The 7,902-nt window shown below is 50.6% G+C and overlaps 1 long non-coding RNA gene across 1 annotated transcript; it reads left to right on the forward strand.

Moving 5' to 3' along the window:
- Positions 1-2,817: 2,817 nt before the first annotated feature.
- On the forward strand, positions 2,818-5,029 carry LOC127922735 (uncharacterized). Its single transcript, XR_008112094.1, has 3 exons — positions 2,818-3,015; positions 4,093-4,288; positions 4,863-5,029. It is a non-coding gene; the product is annotated as an uncharacterized LOC127922735 (long non-coding RNA).
- The last annotated feature ends 2,873 nt before the right edge of the window (positions 5,030-7,902 follow it).

Genomic DNA, 7,902 nt, shown 5'->3' on the forward strand with positions numbered 1-7,902 from the left:
TAATGAGTCCTACACACCAGGGTTATAATATGAGGTAATGAGTCCCTACACACCAGGGTTATAATATGAGGTAATGAGTCCTACACACCAGGGTTATAATATGAGGTAATGAGTCCTACACACCAGGGTTATAATATGAGGTAATGAGTCCTACACACCAGGGTTATAATATGAGATAATGAGTCCTACACACCAGGGGTTATAATATGAGGTAATGAGTCCTGCACCAGGGTTATAATATGAGGTAATGAGTCCTACACACCAGGGTTATAATATGAGGTAATGAGTCCTGCACACCAGGGTTATAATATGAGGTAATGAGTCCTTCACACCAGGGTTATAATATGAGGTAATGAGTCCTGCACACCAGGGTTATAATATGAGGTAATGAGTCTACACACCAGGGTTATAATGAGGTAATGAGTCCTACACACCAGAGTTTATAATATGAGGTAATGAGTCCTACACACCAGGGTTATAATATAATAGTCCCTACACACCAGGGAGGTAATGAGTCCTACACACCAGGGTTATAATATGAGGTAATGAGTCCTACACACCAGGGTTATAATATGAGGTAATGAGTCCTACACACCAGGGTTATAATATGAGGTAATGAGTCCTCACACCAGGGTTATAATATGAGGTAATGAGTCCTACACACCAGGGTTATAATATGAGGTAATGAGTCCTGCACACCAGGGTTATAATATGAGGTAATGAGTCCTACACACCAGGGTTATAATATGAGGTTAATGAGTCCTTCACACCAGGGTTATAATATGAGGTAATGAGTCCTACACACCAGGGTTATAATATGAGGTAATGAGTCCTACACACCAGGGTTATAATATGAGGTAATGAGTCCTACACACCAGGGTTATTATATGAGGTAATGAGTCCTACACACCAGAGGTTATAATATGAGGTAATGAGTCCTACACACCAGGGTTATATATGAGGTAATGAGTCCTGCACACCAGGGTTATAATATGAGGTAATGGTCCTACACACCAGGGTTATAAATGAGGTAATGAGTCCTACACACCAGGGTTATAATATGAGGTAATGAGTCCTACACACCAGGGTTATAATATGAGGTTAATGAGTCCTACACACCAGGGTTATAATATGAGGTAATGAGTCCTACACACCAGGGTTATAATATGAGGTAATGAGTCCTACACACCAGGGTTATAATATGAGGTAATGAGTCCTACACACCAGGGTTATAATATGAGGTAATGAGTCCTACACACCAGGGTTATAATATGAGGTAATAGGTCCTACACACACCAGGGTTATAATATGAGGTAATGAGTCCTATGTTATAATGCACCAGGGTTATAATATGAGGTAATGAGTCCTACACACCAGGGTTATAATATGAGGTAATGAGTCCTACACACCAGGGTTATAATATGAGGTAATGAGTCAACACACCAGGGTTATAATATGAGGTAATGAGTCCTACACACCAGGGTGAGGTAATGAGTCCTACACACCAGGGTTATATGAGGTAATGAGTCCTACACACCAGGGTTATAATATGAGGTAATGAGTCCTACACACCAGGGTTATAATATGAGGTAATGAGTCCTACACACCAGGGTTATAATATGAGGTAATGAGTCCAACACACCAGGGTTATAATATGAGGTAATGAGTCCTACACACCAGGGTTATAATATGAGGTAATGAGTCCTACACACCAGGGTTATAAATGAGGTAATGAGTCCTACACACCAGGGTTATAATATGAGATAATGAACGTAATGACTCCATTAAACCCCTATTCCTCCACCAATTGATTCATTAACAAGGCACAGGAAAACAGACATTAAACCCTCAACCCTGCTGCTCTCTTCTCTCACCTGGCTGTCTGGCTCCATAACCAGCCTGGCTATGGTATGAGGCCAGCCTCGGCTCTTCCACTGGGGGCCTGGTGCCAGGCCAGCAGGGGGTGCCAGGCCAGCAGGGGGTGCCAGGCCAGCAGGGGGTGCCAGGTCAGCAGGGGGTGCCAGGTCAGCAGGGGAAGCCTCCATTGGACTGTCGGACTCTCTCTGGGACCTGGGGACGTCCTGCTCCAACACAGCGTCTGAGCCCTGCCTGGGGTCATGTCAGATTACCAGTTTTACCAGGGGTCACTCCCAATACACTTTAACAATGAAAAGAGACAGACACACAGTGGACACAACATCAACAACATTAAAACTAGACAAACTGGGGAGCAGAACAGTCCATAGGACCAGCCTGGAGTGAAATACACTCTGTTTGGGAGGACAAGAAGGGTGGACCTTGACTGGTTCCCGACCAAACAGACTGGTACCCAGGCTACCATAGGACAGGGGGGTGATATGACTGGTACCCAGGCTACAGGATAGGGTAGTGATATGACACCCAGGCTACCATAGGGTAGTGATATGACTGGTTCCCAGGCTACCATAGGGTAGTGATATGACTGGTACCCAGGCTACCATAGGGTAGTGATATGACTGGTACCCAGGCTACCATAGGGTAGTGATATGACTGGTACCCAGGCTACCATAGGGTAGTGATATGACTGGTACCCAGGCTACCATAGGGTAGTGATATGACTGGTACCCAGGCTACCATAGGGTAGTGATATGACTGGTACCCAGGCTACCATAGGGTAGTGATATGACTGGTACCCAGGCTACCATAGGGTAGTGATATGACTGGTACCCAGGCTACCATAGGGTAGTGATATGACTGGTACCCAGGCTACCATAGGACAGGAAGCAGCAGGGTAGTGATATGATTGGTTCCCAGGCTACCATAGGACAGGAAGCAGCAGGGTAGTGATATGATTGGTTCCCAGGCTACCATAGGACAGGAAGCAGCAGGGTAGTGATATGACTGGTTCCCAGGCTACCATAGGACAGGAAGCAGCAGGGTAGTGATATGACTGGTTCCCAGGCTCCCATAGGACAGGAAGCAGCAGGGTAGTGATATGACTGGTTCACAGGCTCCCATAGGACAGGAAGCAGAAGGGTAGTGATTTGATTGGTTCCCAGGCTACCATAGGACAGGAAGTTCCCAGAAGGGTAGTGATATGACTGGTTCCCAGGCTCCATAGGGTAGTGATATGACTGGACCCAGGAAGCAGAAGACTGGTAGGTACCATGATATGATTGGTTCCCAGGCTACCATAGGGTAGGAAGCAGAAGGGTAGTGATATGATTGGTTCCCAGATATGCTCCCAGGCTACCAGGGTAGGACAGGAAGCAGAAGGGTAGTGATATGATTGGTTCCCAGGCTACCATAGGACAGGAAGCAGCAGGGTAGTGATATGATTGGTTCCCAGGCTCCCATAGGACAGGACAGTGAACTGGTTCCCAGCTACCAGGGTAGTGATATGATTGGTTCCCAGGCTACCATAGGACAGGAAGCAGCAGGGTAGTGATATGACTCCCAGGCTCCCAGGACAGGAAGCAGAAGGGTAGTGATTTGATTGGTTCCCAGGCTACCATAGGACAGGAAGCAGCAGGGTAGTGATATGATTGGTTCCCAGGCTACCATAGGACAGGAAGCAGAAGGGTAGTGATTTGATTGGTTCCCAGGCTACCATAGGACAGGAAGCAGAAGGGTAGTGATATGATTGGTTCCCAGGCTACCATAGGACAGGAAGCAGCAGGGTAGTGATATGATTGGTTCCCAGGCTACCATAGGACAGGAAGCAGCAGGGTAGTGATATGATTGGTTCCCAGGCTCCCATGAGGACAGGAAGCAGAAGGGTTTTGCTACCATATAGTGATTGGTTCCCAGGCTCCCATAGGATATGAGGAAGCAGAAGGGTAGTGATATGACTGGTTCCCAGGCTACCATAGGACAGGAAGCAGAAGGGTAGTGATATGATTGGTTCCCAGGCTCCCATAGGACAGGAAGCAGCAGGGTAGTGATATGATTGGTTCCCAAGCATAGGACAGGAAGCAGAAGGGTAGTGATATGACTGGTTCCCAGGCCCCATAGGACAGGAAGCAGCAGGGTAGTGATATGACTGGTACCCAGGCTACCATAGGGTAGTGATATGACTGGTTCCCAGGCTACCATAGGACAGGAAGCAGCAAGGTAGTGATTTGATTGGTTCCCAGGCTACCATAGGACAGGAAGCAGAAGGGTAGTGATATGACTGGTTCCCAGGCTACCATAGGACAGGAAGCAGCAGGGTAGTGATATGATTGGTTCCCAGGCTACCATAGGACAGGAAGCAGCAGGGTAGTGATATGACTGGTTCCCAGGCTCCCATAGGACAGGAAGCAGCAGGGTAGTGATATGATTGGTTCCCAGGCTCCCATAGGACAGGAAGCAGAAGGGTAGTGATATGATTGGTTCCCAGGCTACCATAGGACAGGAAGCAGCAGGGTAGTGATATGATTGGTTCCCAGGCTCCCATAGGACAGGAAGCAGCAGGGTAGTGATATGATTGGTTCCCAGGCTCCCATAGGACAGGAAGCAGCAGGGTAGTGATATGACTGGTTCCCAGGCTACCATAGGACAGGAAGCAGAAGGGTAGTGATTGATTGGTTCCCAGGCTACCATAGGACAGGAAGCAGCAGGGTAGTGATATGACTGGTTCCCAGGCTACCTAGGACAGGAAGCCAGGGTAGTGGATTGGTTCCCAGGAAGGACAGGAAAGGGTAGTGATATATTGGTTCCCAGGCTACCATAGGACAGGAAGCAGAAGGGTAGTGATATGATTGGTTCCCAGGCTCCATAGGACAGGAAGCAGAAGGGGTAGTGATATGATTGGTTCCCAGGCTCCCATAGGACAGGAAGCAGAAGGGTAGTGATATTGGTTGATTGTGATTCCCAGGCTACCATAGGACAGGAAGCAGAAGGGAGTGATATGATTGGTTCCCAGGCTCCCATAGGACAGGAAGCAGCAGGGTAGTGATATGATTGGTTCCCAGGCTCCCATAGGACAGGAAGCAGAAGGGTAGTGATATGATTGGTTCCCAGGCTACCATAGGACAGGAAGCAGCAGGGTAGTGATATGATTGGTTCCCAGGCTCCCATAGGACAGGAAGCAGCAGGGTAGTGATATGATTGGTTCCCAGGCTACCATAGGACAGGAAGCAGCAGGGTAGTGATATGACTGGTTCCCAGGCTACCATAGGACAGGAAGCAGCAGGGTAGTGATATGATTGGTTCCCAGGCTACCATAGGACAGGAAGCAGCAGGGTAGTGATATGATTGGTTCCCAGGCTACCATAGGACAGGAAGCAGCAGGGTAGTGATATGATTGGTTCCCAGGCTCCCATAGGACAGGAAGCAGAAGGGTAGTGATTTGATTGACAACCTGGGGCTTTCAGAGAGGTGCAGGAGAGGTTCCTCAGCACCTCCTTTTCCTGCGTTCTCCTCCATCACCTCCCTTTCCACCTCCTCCTCCAGCTCGGCAAAGGTCATGGGCTCCCTCAGCTCCTCGGCCAGGGCTGTATAAACGGCCATCAGCTGGCTGCGGGTCAGCAGGACGCCACCAGGGGGAGGACTGGGAGGACTGGAGGGAGAGAGGGGGAGGCAGTTTAGACTGGGAGGACTGGAGGGAGAGAGAGAGAGAGGGGGAGGCAGTTTAGACTGGGAGGACTGGAGGAGAGAGAGAGAGAGGGGAGGCAGTTTAGACTGGGAGGACTGGAGGGAGAGAGAGAGTCAGTTTAGACTGGGAGGACTGAAGGGAGAGAGAGAGTCAGTTTAGACTGGGAGGACTGAAGGGAGAGAGAGAGTCAGTTTAGACTGGGTGGACTGGAGGGATAGAGAGGGGGAGTCAGTTTAGACTGGGAGGACTGGAGGGAAAGAGAGGGTGGCAGTTTAGACTGGGAGGACTGGACGGAGAGAGAGAGGGGGAGGCAGGTTAGACTGGGAGGACTGGAGGGAGAGAGAGAGGGAGGCAGTTTAGACTGGGAGGACTGGAGGGAGAGAGAGAGGGAGGCAGTTTAGACTGGGAGGACTGGAGGGAGAGAGAGAGGGAGGTTAGACTGGGAAGACTGGAGAGAGAGAGGCAGTTTAGACTGGGAGGACTGGAGGAAAGAGAGAGAGGGAGAGGCAGTTTAGACTGGGAGGACTGGAGGGAGAGAGAGGGGGAGGCAGTTTAGACTGGGAGGACTGGAGGGAGAGAGAGGGGGAGTCAGTTTAGACTGGGAGGACTGGAGGGAGAGAGAGGGGGAGTCAGTTTAGACTGGGAGGACTGGAGGGAGAGAGAGGGGGAGTCAGTTTAGACTGGGAGGACTGGAGGGAGAGGCAGTTTAGACTGGGGAGGACTGGAGGGAGGGAGGGGAGGGAGGGAGGGACGGAGGGAGGGGAGGGAGGGAGAGAGAGAGAGAGAGAGAGAGAGAGAGGCAGTTTAGACTGGGAGGACTGGAAGGAGAGAGAGAGAGAGAGAGAGAGAGAGAGAGGCAGTTTAGACTGGAGGGAGAGATCAAGGTAGGTTGTATTCATGTGTATATCTACACACTGTGGGGCCCCCTGTATATCTACACACTGTGGGGCCCCCTGTATATCTACACACTGTGGAGCCCCCTGTATATCTACACACTGTGGAGCCCCCTGTATATCCACACACTGTGGGGCCCCCCTGTATATCCACACACTGTGGGGCCCCCCTGTATATCCACACACTGTGGAGCCCCCTGTATATCTACACACTGTGGAGCCCCCTGTATATCCACACACTGTGGGGCCCCCCTGTATATCCACACACTGTGGAGCCCCCTGTATATCTACACACTGTGGGCCCCCTGTATATATCCACACACTGTGGAGCCCCTGTATATCCACACACTGTGGAGCCCCTGTATATCCACACACTGTGGGGCCCCTGTATATCCACACACTGTGGGGCCCCTGTATATCACACACTGTGGGGCCCCTGTATATCACACACTGTGGGGCCCCTGTATATCCACACACTGTGGAGCCCCTGTATATCCACACTGTGGGGGCCCCTGTATATCCACACACCGTGGGGCCCCTGTATATCCACACACTGTGGGGCCCCCTGTATATCCACACACACTGTGGGCCCTGTATATCCACACTGTGGGCCCCCTGTATATCCACACACTGTGGGCCCCCTGTATATCCACACACTGTGGGGCCCCCTGTATATCCACACACTGTGGGGCCCCCTGTATATCCACACACTGTGGGGCCCCCTGTATATCCACACACTGTGGGGCCCCCTGTATATCCACACACTGTGGGGCCCCCTGTATATCCACACACTCTGGGGGCCCCCTGTATATCCACACACTGTGGGGGCCCCCTGTATATCCACACACTGTGGGGCCCCCTGTATATCCACACACTGTGGGGCCCCCCTGTATATCCACACACTGTGGGGCCCCCCTGTATATCCACACACTGTGGGGCCCCCTGTATATCCACACACTGTGGGGCCCCCTGTATATCAACTGGAAATCATGTTGTCACAATAACTGAACTAAAAGTGCTTTCTAAAGAGATTGATTGACATCGGATCAATAAGCTACCTGGGCTTGTGTCTGGATGTCTTTCCTCTGTTGCTGGTAGAAGCTGGTCCTCTGGCTGAGGGTCTGAGGGACAGTCTCCTTCCTCTGCATCCTGCCCTGCCTCCCGTCTCTTCACCACCAGCTGTCTGGCAGCCTGAGTTATTCACACAGACAGATCTCAGTTCAGTTAGGAACAGTGGGTTAGGGAGACAGATCTCAGTTCAGGTTAGGGAGACAGATCTCAGTTCAGGTTAGACGAACAGTCAGGAGGGTTAGGGAGACAGATCTCAGTTCAGTTAGGAACAGTGGGTTAGGGGAGACAGATCTCAGTTCAGTTAGGAACAGTGGGTTAGGGAGGCAGATCTCAGTTCCAGTTAGGAACAGACGATCTAGGGAGAGACAGATCTCAGTTCAG

This window comes from Oncorhynchus keta, unplaced genomic scaffold (genome assembly GCF_023373465.1).
Source record: "Oncorhynchus keta strain PuntledgeMale-10-30-2019 unplaced genomic scaffold, Oket_V2 Un_contig_26925_pilon_pilon, whole genome shotgun sequence".
NCBI lineage: Eukaryota > Metazoa > Chordata > Actinopteri > Salmoniformes > Salmonidae > Oncorhynchus > Oncorhynchus keta.